Source organism: Podarcis bocagei (assembly GCF_964188305.1).
Source record: "Podarcis bocagei genome assembly, chromosome: 10".
Taxonomy (NCBI): Eukaryota; Metazoa; Chordata; class Lepidosauria; order Squamata; family Lacertidae; genus Podarcis; species Podarcis bocagei.
Window position 1 is genome coordinate 62,984,785 of NC_138135.1, and position 16,079 is coordinate 63,000,863.

Consider the following 16,079-nt stretch of genomic DNA (forward strand, 5'->3'; position numbering starts at 1 on the left):
CTTTTGCTCTATTGATTAATATTAAATATTACAGTAATACAAATGCAGTCGTCTGAACTCCTGCAGCTAACAGCGAAATAATTTCATAAACATTTGTTTTCATTGTTATCAATGCACTTTAGACAAATGAAAAAATATTGACCTGCTGTGCTATAAATCCAGACAGCCTCCTTTCATAGTCAGAATTCTTATTCAAAATAAAACCTCACTCCTGTAGCTATAAATCTGAATTAATCTAACTGTATTCCCAAGTTATCAGAGTTGTGTGGGTTGTTTTTTTTATGTATAGTTTCAGCCAGTGTCCACATATTAAATAAATACAGAAAGCATGCCTAGATTTGCATGTCACTTACTGAATGTGCATGATCAGAATACCTTGAGTCTACATAGTGGATCTAAATTACATTGTGTTGAATAAGCATGCAGATACACTAATGCATTTATCTTCAGCTGGTATGTTGTGACCTACAGGCAGGAAGTGTCACCTAGGCCACATTCACACTATACCTTTAAAGCTCTATGATATCCCTTTAAAAAGTCACGGTTCCTCCCTAAGAATTCTGGGAACTGTAGTTTGTTAAGGGTGCTGAGAGCTTAGGGAACTCCAAGAATTAATAGCTCTCCAAGAGGAAGCAGACTCTTCTGACAGCTCAACAGACTACAGCTCCCAGAATTCCTTGGGGGAAGAAGCTATGACTGTTTAAAGTGGTGCTTAAATTGTATGGTGCGGACATGGCCCAGGAGTGTGTTGAACCACTGGCAGACAAGCATTTTAAGTTTGTTTCAGAAAGGAGAAACAAAAGAGGAAGACTATATAAGTGGGAGGAGAAAAAACTCACAGAGAGATGTCCTAATCCAACAGAAGAGAGGAGCTCTTCCTACATAAGCAAGCTTCTGTATTAGGAACCACAAGCATAAACCAGACGCACATTCCGATGCACATGGGATCATGCATATAGCTGTGGTGTTTGTCTTGGTGCATGGCATTGCTTTCAATGAGATGTGGATTCAAATGCACGGAATCACTCTGGAGAAATCTACTCATGTGTAAATGCTGTTTTAGTAGCAATGGACAACCAGCCTAGGATATTTTAGCCGTTTGAGTGAAAGGTGGGCCTTTCCCCCAAACAGATTACAGACTGTTGCTCTAATGCTAGAAAAGCCATTGCTCTGTAGATGAACAAAGGAAGAAACTAAATGGTGTTCTGCTGGAAGGTAAGAAAGGGTGGCTTCTGCCAATCTTGCTCTCACTGGTTACTGTGGACTGCAGTCCTCATTGCAGTTCAACGTCTACAAGTTGTGCTTGGTGTCAGTTGGACTTAGGCGTGACTAGCAATGCGCAGGAATGGCCTCATCTTCCTATACGTGGCCAGAGTTAAGTTCATGCTCAGCATGCGATTCCATGTTGACAATAGAAAGAGTAGGGAGAAAGAAGAGGCTAATGGGACTAGTCATTATTCTTATTACAAGCTCATTACTTCTTACAGAAGTCGCCAGTGTCAGCTGTAGTGTACTTTATATTAATGAACTCTAAATAATTCATCGCAATGCTAGTTCCGTGCAAAGTACCGGGTTCATTTTGGTAAGAAGACTGCAGGGAGTTTTGTTTATAGCGACTGCACTCCGATGAATACAAATAGGGAGGGTTTGGCCCTTGCACAACTTGACTTGAGAAAACTCTGCACTCCCATATGAGGGCTGTTAAAGAGGATTTGTTTGCTCATGCCTGTATTACTTGATCCCCCTAGGATGCTGCAAATCAAGTCTCTCCTTTGCTGGAGTTCTTGAAGGAGAGGAGGGGCAGACATCTCTCAAGGATGCTGCAACTGCAGACCCTGCACTGAGCAGGGGTTGGACCAATGACGTCCGAGGTCCCTTCCAATTTGACAATTCTATTATTTATTAAAATTGTATACTGCCTTTCATTTGAAGATCACATGGCAGATCACAGTGTAAAAATACAGGATAAAAACACCCCAAAAAACCAACATAAAAAACCACAACAAACCATTAGCACCCTGGGACTGGGCAACCTGGGGGGGGGTGGATATGCTTAAGTGCCGCATATGCTTAAGACAGCCCTGTATGAGGTTGTGGCACTCACCTCGCTTTCAGGCCGAGGGAGCTGGCGTTTCTCCACAGACAGCTTTCTGGGTCATGTGGCCAGCATGACTAAACCACTTCTGGTGCAACGGAACACCGTGACAGAAACCAGAGCACACAGAAACGCTGTTTACCTTCCCGCCGCAGCGGTACCTATTTATCTACTTACACTGGTGTGCTTTCGAACTGCTAGGTTGGCAGGAGCTGCGACAGAGCAACAGGAGCTCACTCCATCATGGGGATTCAAACCACCAACCTTCTGATCAGCAAGCCCAAGAGGCTCAGTGGTTTAGACCACAGCACCACCCACTCTCATGGAGAGGGCACATGAAGAAGGGCCTCAGAGGATGATCACAGCATCTGGGTCAGTTCATATGAGGAGAGGCGGTCCTTGAGGTCTTATGGTCCTGAGCCATTTAAGGTTTTATAGGTGAAAAACAGCTCTTTGAATTGGGCCAGGAAACCAATGGGCAGCCTGTGGAGTTGGGTCAGAATCAATGTAATATGCTCAAACCACCTTGCCCCAGCGAGCAACCTGGCTGCCAAATTCTGCACCAGCTGAAGTTTCTGAACTGTCTTCAGAGGCAACCCCACGTATAATGCTTAAGCAACCAAACCCACCTTATCCAACTCCAAACAGATATGATTTCATATCTTTATTCTGTAAGGTACCTGGCACACTACTGATGCGAAATGAAAGTAAGGTGGAGACAAGAGTTACAAACCACTTCACACACATTATTTTTGATTCCATTTCAAAGCAAGGTCAAGCCTGTTTGGGCAACACAGTTCAGTGATCCATTTTGTTTCTATACAGAATACTGAAACTGGTCGTGTTCTGACAGCTGATCTCTACTGGTTAAAAAAAAATAGAATATCGGGGCATTAAAACAACACCACCACCACCATTGTATTGTCATTTTAAATGAGATGCATAGAAGAGGACATAAAATGTAAATGTTTTGTTTTAAGAATGCCATTGCCCAGCACATTCTTATTTTGCTATCTCTCAGGCAAAGAGATAATGGCTTAAATGAGGAAAACATATGTAAAAATACAACAAAATCTCAATGTATCAAATGATGCAAAGAGACACAAGATTTGTCCCAGCTTGGGAGACACTGTGTGTGTGTGTGTGTGTGTGTGCGTGCGTGTGTGTGCGTGTGTGTGTGTGTGTGTGTAAAGAAACCACGTGGGGAATACTAATAGTATTCAGAATAAGAAAATAATTCAGATTACAATTGTCCAGATGAACTGAGACTTAATTCTTAAATCACACTGATCTTCCTATACAAAGAGTTATAGAAAGCCCTCTAGAAATTGGGCTGATTGCATAGATGAGACATGAAAAATGTGAATAAACACACTTTGAGGTCTTGATTATAATGTGGTGATACAGGACTTTTTTCCTAAAGATCTTGTTATATTTTATGTAAACTGCTTAGCAATCTCAATTAAGCAGTATATAATTTTTATTAATTAAAAAACAAGTACAGCCGAGCATGGTGTGCTGGAATAAGCAAATCCTGAAAAAACGGTTTAGTGCTGACCAAAAGGGGTTTTTTTAAAAAAATTAAATGTTCTGGGTGATTCAAGTATTGCAGTTCAAAAACTTTATAAATACAGAATTGGAAGAAAAAACCTGCAATGTCTGTGTGTATTGGGGGCACAATTTTTAAAATACAAACTCTTTCCATTCCCCCTCCAGGCACATCCTGTCAACACATCGATATAGGTAGCTGAACACACTTTAGCTCAGAGCTCTAGTGCACAGAAAGTACTTCTCACAGACAACTTTTCTGCAACAGTCGCAACAGAAAGCCCCACAGAAATGCGGGCTGATGTGACTAACTTAGGCTGAAGGACAAATACGCCGGTCAATCATGGACACTTAGACAACAATCTACCCAAGCTCCTTAAATTAGTCCCCAAATACTGCTTGCTTCTGGGAGAGTATCATGGCAGTGGTAGCAGTGTTATCTGAGAGGATTCCAGTAACGCTACTCAGCCTGGATTTGTCGTCTAAATATACACAGCAAGTGGGAATGGTTGATTCCCCTTCTCCAAGCTCTGCAAAGACAGAGATGTGAATTATTCATCCTAACTACATAGTTCACCAATATTTTACCAGCTCTGTTGCTAAAAACTTGGTGAATGCCAAACGACATGTTATATGGGTGTCTTGATAGGTGTGAGAACTCCATATTTGATCAAAGCAACGCCACTAAACACAACATAAAAACATATTGTTGCATGCCACCCCAATTTCCAAGCGTTGCAAGATACCAGGGGTTCCAGGTGTGCTTACCCAGGGTCCGTGCTCTCTTTTGGGGGAAAGGCACAGTGGGGACTGTGGTATCTTTATGATGTATAAAGATATATACATATATACAACCTGACCCTAGGATGAAGGGGCTCCCAGCACTGACACTCCAAGAGGGTCTTGCTTCCCCCATAGCTGCAGCCCTGGATTCAAACAGACCTCAGCTTCCAGCCCACATGGCTTCTGTTGCTGCTACCCCTGTCCACGCTAAGCTCTTGGCTTTATCTGTAGGGCGAAGCCCCGTTCACTGGGCGTCTCGTGCAGAGTTCCTTTGATCTTTGGTTGTCCTAATGGTGCATTACCCCAGGCTAAATCACAGGAGCTTTTAACACATGCTGATTCCAGGTGGGTTAGAGATGTGTCTAGTACACAGCTTAATACACATGGGTCTAGCAATTTCCTGGTGTTAACTCCCCAAGCATTTATTAAATTCTGACACTTGCTCAATCCGGAGATCATAGTGGTCTGCCACCCACAAACATAACAAGAGCTCTGCTAGATCAGGCTAAAAGCCAGACTTATCCAGCACTTTGTTCTCCCAGTGACCAACCAGATGCCTTTGGAAAACATGCAAGAAGGAGATGAGTGCAACAGAGGATGAGGAGAGGATGCTTAAACTTTTCCACATATCTAAATTCCTTGGTCTAAATTGCTACCTGAGTGCTTTTATCCTGGCAGAGGGGGAAATAGAAGTGTCCCTTTTTCCTCCCTGTGGTACTGCCAACAACTCTTGAAGTGGGAAGGGGATTTTGATTAGGTAAATCATAGTACAGGGGAAAGGGTTGCTTTTGGGAGCAATGAGACACCCAGTGTCATGAAAAGCTGTTTGGGGGGGTGTTTCTAAGAAAGCTGTTCTGGACAAATGGTGGCAACAGGTTTTTGTGGACAGCAGTGGGTGTTGCTGAACGCTGCTGCTAACAGGCTGGAAAACTGTCAGCAGAAAGTGTGGGACACCTTCAGCAGTGAATGTAGCAAACCTTGCATCTCTTGGCTACATTAAGAATTGTGGCTGTTGCTACATCTAAGGAAAGTTAGTCCCTGTGATCTAATGCCTGAAATCAGCCAGGGTGTGTATTACAGGTACAGTTAACTTACTATTACCAATCTCTCCATCTCCTTTCTTCACACTGTGCTTATAACATCACCCCCCTTATCATCCCCCCCCCCAGAAATTACAGATCTCCAGACATTGCAGCCTTTCTTCCTAGGGAACATATTCCAGCCCCTTCTCAATAGTTTTGGCTGCCATTTACTGCCCTGTTTGAGGTGCCACATGGAAAAAGTATCCAGAGTAGTGTCCAGAAGAGACCCGTTTATTTCAGTGTCTCAGCTCTAAGCCTGACCAAGTCTGAGAATTCAACTGCCGGCTAATACAGTTTCATACCTCCGCACACACAACAATAAAAGGCAAATGATCAGCTGTTGGCAAGGTCCAGTCCTGGGACTAGCAGAAGGCGGGTCCCTTTATCTCACAACTTATCATTACAGGACCAGGTCTTCCTCAAAACCATCCTTCTTTATCAAGGCACATAACGATTTGCAAGGCCAAACTCTCCCTCACTCAGCAAACTCTTTATAACTTTCCCCCAAAATGAGTAAACATGAGGAGATGCTTCCTAATGGCAAGAGTTATGTGATAGCAGGAAAGACTGACTTGGGAGGTGGTGGGCTCTGTTTTGCTGGAGATAATGAAGGAGAGAGGTTAGACAGCGGTAGTTCAGGGTTTGAGTAGTTGTATCCTGTATTTTAGATCCAGCACTGGGCTGGGAGCAAGACTAAATAGATGTGCTTCTCCCAAGTTCGTGGTCCTAATCAAAAACCTGGCACCATGCTGACAGCTGAGAGTGTGATCTGGGAAGCCCCCAGTTCACATATCAGCTGCCATCCATTTAGTGGGTGACTGGAGGCAAATCATGGTCTCTAAGCCCCCGCTGACAATGCATTGAGAATTTAACTATCCTACATAATTCTTGTAAGGAATGCTAAAAGCAGTGTAAATGCTAACAGCCATTCTTACCAGCATCAGTTCTAGAACATGTTTTCCATTGGGGGGGGGACCTCTTAAAATGCTTCCACAGTATTTCAAATAAGCCTGTTCCAACACTATCTGGGAAAATCAGCTCCTCACTGAACACAGCTGCATTCTCTTTTTAAAATAGTCTGCACTGATCCTCCGCCCCTCTGGTTTTTGTTAAATTAAAGACAGCCACATTCTGATGCCAGGAAAGGGGAGAAATCTTCCCAACGAGTTGAGAAACTGGGGTACAGAGAGAGAGAGCTACAATGCTCCTCTCTGTGCTTCACTGATCCTTCAACTGCAAAATCTTCCCATCCCCGGTCTCCTTTGTGAAATGCAAGCAGACTTTCCAAATCAGCCTGGAGGAGGCATTGCTCTGGCCAACAGATTGCTGCAGCTCCAGTTTATCGGAAGTTCCTGTTCTGCATCAGTGACCCAAAATACTCCGATCGGAAGAGTGGAGAACAAACGTGAAAAACAGAGGAGGAGTTTCCTCATGCTGGCTGTCATAAATGCATTTGTCGGAGGACCGTGAAAGAGGGGGAATGGAACAGGACACATATCTCATCTCAGGAGGCTGGGCCTCCTTTCACCTAACGCACTGGAGATGCTGGAGGTCTGTTCGTCCAAAAGTGAACATTAATGCCCTAATGCTGCCAAGGTCACTGTCTGATCAGGCTACTGCCTGTCTGGCTGCCAATTTCACCCAGGAAAAGCTGCCAAAGAGCAGCTTTCGCTGGCTCTGCCAACTCTCCATACATTTGGCTGAATCAAACATTGCCTGCCATTGTATTCCAGCTCCCCTTCCTCTCACCTCTCAGAGTCAGTTTCATCCCAAACCATCGGCCACACTTTCATTCCCAGCACTTATACTTATCTTCCATTCATATTTGCAGTGCATTCTAACAGTAGCCGTTCGTTGCAGGGGATCAAGGTAAGTTTCCCTGACATCTAAGGGGTGTCCTTCCAAGCAAACAGCTTTAAGACTGGGAGGCCCAGAAGTTCAATCAGCATGCAGGATTTACCACTTTTTTCCATTAAAAAAATCACACAAAAACCTGCTGCTACCTGGATAGTAAATGCACTCAGGCGGGGGCCCTCTGTTGATGGCTGAGTTCTGTTTGGCTTTTTTACTTGTCCCCACACAATTTCCTTCTGCACCAAAGGAATTTCAGCCCTAATTGGAAGACTGCCAAGGGGAGGTGGAGTATTTTGCCGCCAAAGGGTGAGCAGCAACCCTTCCGCTATCTCTCATTGCAGTCCAGTCTTTTGTAGATTTTGAAATGATAGAATGAAATGGCTTCATTCGTTCTCTTAAAAAAGCAGGTTCACAAGGCATGTAGCGTTTGAGTCTTCCCAAATGTCCTGTGTGTGCATATGTGCTCAGATGCAACTGCCACAGCCCTGTCTCCTTAAAAAGAAAGGAAGAACTGCAATTGCTTCCCTCTGCATAGAAATCCCTCTGTGGAAATGTAACATCCTTTTTTAGTGAGGAATTTCAACCCCCGAGCTTGCTTGTAATGGCAAATGTCAGTTTGCCGGCTTGGCCTTACCGCTCTCCTAAATCCATAATTGCTCTTGATAGTTTGAAATGGTTATTGGGGGCATGTGTTTTCAATGTGATCCATTTACCCACTTGTCTTTAAAATACCTGCCTTAAAAAAACAAAAAAGGACAGATTAGACATCTCCAAAAGAGATGAGATTCCATTAGCAGACATCTCATATTCTTTTCTATAAATAGCTTTTTTCTTTCTTTCTTTTTTGGAGAGACATCAAGAGAGCTTCCTCTTTCCCCCCTCCTCTGAAATACAAGTCTGGGGAATCAATTGGTGAGGGCTCTCAGGGGCTTCTGTCATGTCCTGCACAATCTGACAGCTAGGATACCCCCCCCCCCCGCCAGCTTACAATTTACACGAAGAGGCACACGGGTCAATCCTGAGCGATTTTACCAGCTTGAACAAGCCTCAAGGGACCTCTCTCTCTCTCTCCCCCCCCCCCTCTCCACAGTAGGGTGGGCTTGCTGATCTCCAAGAGCCTTAAAAGCTCCACTTCCTTCCTCCGGGCGACGGTGAGGTGGGGGGGGGTGGAGGTTCAAGGAGGAAGTGGATCAAGCTGCTTAAATTTAAATCCTGAGATCAGAGGAAGAAATCGCGCTGGGAGGACTTTCGCCAAGCTCCGCTTTGCATAGCTTTCAAAGGAAAGTTCGGGGGCAGCCCCCAAGTGCTCCCGCGCCCCCTAGGAATGGTTCATAACTCCGGATTAAACCCAGGGGAACAGGCGCGTTTAAAAAAGCAAATAAAAAAAAAAGTCTTCAGGACTGAAAGCCATATGCAATTTTTTTAAAAAAATCAGCAAATGGTGGTGAGGAGCCATAAATAAAAAGGGGGTCGAAACTGGGTTGTAAGCTCTGTGTGTGTGTTCGGATTTCATCCTTGCACCAGGCACAAGACGCCTGTTTGATCACTGCCCCTTCACGTTGCCAATTCCTTCCCCAGCTCCCCATCAGGTGTCTTTCCAGATCCGAAAGCTCCACCAAGTGCTACAGAAACAAACCCCGACAGCTCCTCTGGCGAGCAAGTCGGATTTCTCTCAACACCCCCCACCCAAAAAAACCCCACACAACTTGCATTCACGCATCACTCTTCTTCCTGCCCTTCCTGGATTGCACCCCCCCCCCCATTTCCCTTGATACCATTCCTCTCATCCTCCCCTCCCACATACACACTGCATTCAGCCTAATAAATAATAATAATAATAATAATAATAATAGTAATAATAAGCTACCTCGATTCCCCCAATCGCTCGGCAAGACTTGCAGCTCCATCGCGCGGGGAGCGGCGGGGGTCAGTGGTGGAATTAATAGGCGGCGGCGGCGGCGCCCGGGTAGGGAGAGAGGATTAGGTAATTTCAGCCCACCAACCTCTCTCTCCAAGCGACTCCCCGCCCCCTCGGCCCGCTCCCCGCCCCCCGCGGGAGATCCGGCGATCCCGGCAGGGCTGCAAAGCGCCGGGGCAGCGGTGCCAGCCTCCTCCATCGCCGCGCCCTCGAACTTCTCGGGAAGGAGCCGGAGGGAGACTCCGGGGCGCCTCGGCCCCGGGTGGCTTGTGGCAGAGCGATCAAAGCAGCCGGGGATCCAGTCCCCTGGCTCCCAACTCCGGGTCAACTTGATGCATGCGCTCCCGTCGCGAAGTTGCAGACGGGGTAGGGTGCGGGGTCCCGGCTCGCTCACTCACCCGGGCTGGAGAGGAGCCCTCGGGGCGCCTTCTTGCGGCTCCATTTGCGTGCACGTTGCCTGGCTTTTCCGAGGAGGGGGAAGCAAAAGCAAGCGAGCGAGCGAGGAGCTGCACTTGTAGCTGTTCTTGGTGCTGAAAGAAAGGAGGAGGCAGCGATTCCCGAGCCTCTTACATGTGAATCACAAAATACTCCCACTGGCAGCAGCTATTGGTCTGTCTCTCAACTCCCCTCCTAATCCACCTCTTATCAGACGTTCAGCCTGGCCACGGGCAAGAGGTGGCGGCGGGGAGATAGTCGGGGAAGCTCCGTCGCTCTCGCAACACCCCCACCTCCCCCACCGCAGCCCAGCCCAATCCCGGCCAATTCTGCTCCCCGCCTCTTCTCTCTCTCGCACACACACACTCGGGGGGTAGTTTTCGAGCGCCCAAACCGAAGTCACTCCTGAAATGCCGCAGCCTTCCCAACACAACGGAAAGCTCCCAGAGCCGGTTGCATCGGAGAATCCTTCCTTTTTCTTCCGCGCTCTCTCCGCCCCCAATTTTTTTTTTTTAATGTGGATCGGAAAGATCACAGCAGGATCTAGTCTCTCCCCCCCGCCCCCTTTCCCCTGCAAAGCTTTCCTGCGCACACGCTTTCTCTCTCCCGACCCCCCCCCTGCCGACCCCCCCCCCCCTTAATCTGGCACCACAAACGCGCAGGACGAGAACTGTTTCCACCAGGTTTTATTGGAAAGGAAGAGCCAGTTTAGGGCTCGGTTGCGGAGGTGGGGGCTAATCAGGAATGTGTGGGTATGAACTGCGGCTTCTCTTGAATGAAGGCGAGACAGTCAAGGGAAGCGGGGCGGGAGGAGCAAGCGAGCCTCCCTTTCCCCGAGTTGTCTGTCTATGTGTGAGCGCGCGCGCGAGTGCACTCATTAAGCGACGCGCGTCGCTAGCGCTCCAGGCGTCACGCCGCGCCCAGGTCTTAAGCAGCCCCTTCTAGAACTCGCTCGGGGCTCTTCCGCCGGGGGAAGCCCGACGGCGGACGCAGGCTGCCCATCAAACTTTGCAAGGCCTCCTCTTCGCTGCCTGGAGTTGCCTCCGGCTGGCTGTCCAAGCCCAACCGTCCGAGGAAGGGGCGCTAGTCTCCCAACGCCGCGCGTCGGAGCCTTCTGCTCCGATGGCGCCCCCTCTCGTCGGAGGAAAGCCGCCGGGTCGCCTCTTCCTCCTGAATCGGATGTTTCCCTCTCTGATCTCTCCGGAAAGCGGCTCTGGAGGGAATCCGCCGCCGCGTCCGTTTCCCATGGTTCCCGATGCGCTGCGCTTCCCTCGCCCCCTTTTTTGGGTGCATTGCTGCCTTGGTGAACAGGTTCCATCTGCAGGCATCTGCTTGCAACTGCAGGCTCGCCCAGGTTGCCCGGGCAGGATTTTTCCCCCGCACCACTCTCTCGCTTCGGGTGACAGGATGAGTCACCGACGACGTCGCCCTGTCGCAACTAGAGCGGCGACGCAAGCGGGAGGGAGCGAGAGAAGACGGAGAGGGCGAAGGAGGCGCCCTGAGTTGGAGACTGGAGGGGAAAGGAGAAGGACGCGGCAGGTGCGGCGAGGTAGGAAGGAGCGTGGCCGGAGTCTGGACCGTCCAGGGTTACGGGGACCTCGCGGAACAGCTGGAGAGGGGAGTCCAGAACCTGCCACTCGCAGCTTTTATTACGCGGGGCAGCGATCAATCGGTTGGGCGAATTGATTTTAAAGCTGTGGATTAAAAGTCCCTCCTCCCCTCACGTCGCTCAGTGATTATTTTTTGCACAAATGCTTGCCAAACCCACAAGTTTACAGCAGCCACCTTCAAAGAGGCATTCCTCGCACCTCCGCCCCGAATTCCTCTGGTAAGAAGCTACCTTCTGGGGCTCATCCTCGGAAAACAGAGAAAGGTTCTCCCCACCCCACCCCCCAAAGAACTATTGTTTTGTTTTTAGCTGCGCGTTTCTGCAGATTTGGGCTGGGTAGCCACTCGATACTTTTCCAGAATCAATGGAGACCGCGTTGTCGATACATGATCTACAATCAGCGTTTCCTGAAGTTAGGTCGCCAGCCGTTTTGGGGACTCCAACTCCCATCATCCCTAGCCAGCAGGACCAGTAACCAGGGACGGTGGGAGTTGTAGTCCCAATTAGCTGGAGACCCCAAGTTTGGAAAACACTGGTTTTTCCAAATCTACTGTACATATGATTTGCCCCTGAAAAGTGCCGCTTGTGAAAGTGGTTTCGCTCTGAAGATAAAAGCTTATCGCGGGTCGATTCTGCATGGCCCCGCAGTGTGTTCATTTGAAAACTGCTGAAAACTCAGGACCAAACCTGATTTCAAACTCACGTCAGATCAGACAAAAACCCACTCTTGACTCCCCCCTTCTGCCGCTAAGTTATGTTCATGTTAGCAACCGAATTTAGAAGTGGGCAGGCAGAGAGAAGCCTTTTCGCTGCTGCTATTGTTAAACAATTGGGGGGGGGGGTGTCAGTCAGCTGTTAAACAATTCTTGCTGATCCCTCAGAAGTCTGCCAAGAGATCTATCTGCACCTACTATAGTATACACAAATTTAATATACTGTGGTCACCTCTACAGCATACATGTAGAGCACATGCCTTTCCCGCAAAGTATTCTGGAAACAGTAGTTTACCTCTGATGGGACTACAGTTCCCAGCACTATGGTTCCCATGGTTTTGTTGGGTTTTTTTTTGTTTGTTTTTTTTTTGAGGAAGCCATGTGCTGTAAATGTGACCTTTGGCTGACAGCCAGCACAGCAAATGAGATAGCAAGAAATGAGGGGTACTACTATCCCTTGGTGTCACGCACTCTCTGCATACACTCTCTGCATTTATTCAAGTGCCAACTTGAATAAATTAAGGGGAGCAGATAAGCTCCACCCACATAATCACATGGTGCAGCACACAGACATCATCAATGGCAATGTCCATCAACTTGAGGAGGTGGCCCCTTCAAATATTTTATTGGGGGGAGCAAAGGGACCTCAGCCCGTAGGAGCTGGCTCCTATGACTGCATGGCTGTGTTGAGCATAAACTCATAGCATGGCCTTGGGTATTTAAGACAGTAAGATACTTGATTACCAGTTTGGGTAGCCCTAGATTTGTTGGAAAATGGGGCTCTTACATTATAATGTTAAAAAAGGGGTTAGCATTTAATTGCTAACATGAAGAAACCCTCTACTACACATGCACAGATGAACAGAAAGGGCCACGGCACCCTGGGGGTAAATGCCCTAAAAATCTGGGATTCTGGATCGCAGTCTTCCCCATTCATGTCTAGTTCTCCCATCAGTTACCTTGTTAATCTTGCACAGCCATGGCTTGCTCTATGCAAGCAGAGGTGCAGTATCAACCTTCAATGGGTCCCTCAAGCCCGCCATTCTTATTACAGCCCATTTTATAACAATCATGAGATCATTTACAAGAGCACACTGCACATTCCAAAAGTGTACTCTGCATCTAGCTTGATGATGATGCCCTAATTAAGCACCTTTCCCATAAACCAGTTTTACAGGCCGAGATGTGCTTCACTCAGTTTTGAAATGGAATTAGAGGCAACATGGGACGCCTTGATTGTGCTAGGAAATTCCAACTGGTTGGAATGGCCTGATGCACCAGTCATGTCCACATCTGGCCTACTGTGAAACTTGCCACCACAAGGAGAGGGCTTAGTCTTAAAGGTAAAGGTAAAGGTACCCCTGACCATTAGGTCCAGCCGTGACCGACTCTGGGGTTGCGACACTCATCTCACTTTATTGGCTGAGGGAGCCAGCGTACAGCTTCCGGGTCCTGTGGCCAGCATGACTAAGCCACTTCTGGTGAACCAGAGCAGCGCACGGAAACGTCGTTTACCTGCCGGAGCGGTACCTATTTATCTACTTGCACTTTGATGTGCTTTCAAACTGCTAGGTTGGCAGGAGCAGGGTCCGAGCAACAGGAGCTCACCCCATCACGGGGATTCGAACCGCCGACCTTCTGATCAGCATGTCCTAGGCTCTGTGGTTTAACCCACAGCACCATCCGGATGTCTTTAAATGTGATTAGACAAATGTTTGGAAGACAGATCTATCAGTGGACAGGAGGCAAGAGAGCTAATTGGGGCAGACACACTTGGAATACCAGTTGATGGTAGAAGGGGACAAGCAACAGCGGAGGAACCTTTATCTGTTTTATTCTTTGTTTACCTCATCTTTTTTCCAAGGAGCTCAAAGTGGCATAAATTTATCTTCTCCCCTCATTTTAATCCTCACAGCATCCCTGTGAGGTGAGGGTGAGGGTGAGAGAGGGACGGAGGGAGAGAGAGAGCGAGAGAGAGAGAGACTGGCTAAAGTTCCCTCAGGAGGCTTCAGGAATAACTGGTGGAGATTGGAACTTGGGTCTCTCCAGGTCTAGTCAAACACTCTGTCCCTGTTGCCTTTATGTCCTGCTGTGGACTAACCACAGCAATTCAAAGTGCTGGTTTTGACCTATAAAGCCTTAAATGGCTCAGAACCACATTACCTCAAGGACCACCTTTCTCCATATGAACTGACCTGGACTCTCTGAGGCCCTTCTTCATGCGCCTCTTCCACGAGAGGCCCAAAATTTGGCAACACAAGAACCGGCCTTTTCTTTGCAGTGGCTCCGTTTGTGGAATGCTCTCACAAGAGAGGTTTGACTGGCGTCTTCATCCTACACCTTTAGGCACCAGGCGAAAACATTCTTCCACAACCAGACATTTAGGGGATTAACATCTGATACCCTATTAAACGTGTCGTTGGGTGGGGGGAATAGCTAGGGCATCGCAGTCAGATGGGCAGGGCACAAGTAATTTTTATTATTATTGAGGGGGGTTCTTTTTATTATGGTTTTTATCTTGTATTTTTATGTTGTGAACCGCCCTGAAATCAGCGGGTGAAAGGCACTATACAAATTTAATAAATGAAAATAATAAATAAATCACCAGTTCTGGATGGCCACGGGTGCAAACAGAATGCTGAATCAAAATGCCCCCATATACAGCAGGGCTTTTTTCTTATTGCTTTTGTCTCCTGACAATTTTTCAAGTTCCAAACAGCAGCAGGGCAAAAGACATGCGTGTGTATATGCTTTACCTTCACAGCACCTTCATCTTTCTTTTCTTTCAGTGACCTCTATCCTTTTGTTTTGCTGCGTATCATTTTATAGTCTGCTATTTCCCCCCAAATTTTCCTGCCTTTAGGCAGTTCTTTCCACCTTGATCCACCTGACAAGAAACCTCTGGACCTGCCAAGGAACCCTTGAATGCTGTGAAGGATTCTGGGAAGTGCACTCTCAGGATCTGTTGGGTCTTGACATTGCACTTGGCATTGCTACCCCGCAGAGCAGTAAGGATACAATACGATACTCTTTATTGTCATTGTCCCATGCAGAACAACGAAACTGAAAATCTACATCAGACATTCAGAAACCAACAAGCCTGCTATCCCAGCTATCCCAGCCTGGTTAGCCCCCTAAAAACTCTGATACCCCATAATTAAATACAATATACTCCCAATGAGACTACTTTACACTGCATTTAAAACCAAAATCGCATTTGAATAGAAACTGTTTCTCAGACGGCTAATCCTAGTCTTTATAACCCTGTACCTTCTTCCAGAAGGCAAAAGCTGAAAGAGATCATTTCCGGGGTGTGCACTATCCTGCACTATCTCTGCAGCTTTCTTATGACATCTGGAAGCGTAGATTTGATCCAAGGTGGGAAGAGTGCACCCAACTGTTCTCTCCACAGTCTTTACAACCCTGGACAGCATTGGTTTTCCCCTGACCGTGCAGCTCCCAAACCACACACAGAGACCATAAGTTAATACACTCTCAACAGTACAATGGTAAAATGCCACCAACAGGTCCTTTGAGAGATTATTTTTCCAGAAGATGGAATGCCAGGGATCTGTGACGGCATCTGCGTAGTCAATGACATCAAAGCTCCAGGCACAGATAAGCAGCTGAAGGATACAGGGCACAGACATTTCAAAGTGGCATCTGACCACATCTCCAGCATTGTTTTATCATTGCCAAAGCCACATCAGGTCTCAACTTAAATACAACTTGAAGTATCTCTTTGACGCAACAATGAGGACATTAAGCATATGTTCCACCATGTGCTTCAAATCCGTAAGAAGGACCCACTCCAGAGTGCAACATGATGGCTAAAAGAAGCTGGATTTAGAGCAAAAGGCATACGTTAGTAATGGATCTGAAATCATGGTAGCTTTACTACTACTAATAATATAATAATAAATTTTATTTATACCCCGCCCTCCCCAACCAAGGCCGGGCTCAGGGCGGCTAACAAGCAATAATAAAAACAAGTGGAATGAATACAACTTAAAAACAAGATTAAAATACAACATTAAAACAT

General features: G+C 47.2%; 1 protein-coding gene across 3 annotated transcripts in view; it reads right to left on the reverse strand.

Moving 5' to 3' along the window:
* The window catches only part of GRM8 (glutamate metabotropic receptor 8), a 551,348-nt gene extending 541,161 nt beyond the window's left edge, over positions 1-10,187 (reverse strand). For 2 of the 3 annotated variants that reach the window (XM_081211526.1, XM_081211524.1), the window contains exon 1: positions 9,679-10,187. The gene's annotated coding sequence lies outside the window, so the exon portion shown is untranslated. Of the gene's footprint in view, positions 1-9,229; positions 9,377-9,678 lie in introns of those variants that run through there. The other variant, XM_081211525.1, reaches the window with a different exon arrangement.
* Positions 10,188-16,079: the final 5,892 nt, after the last annotated feature.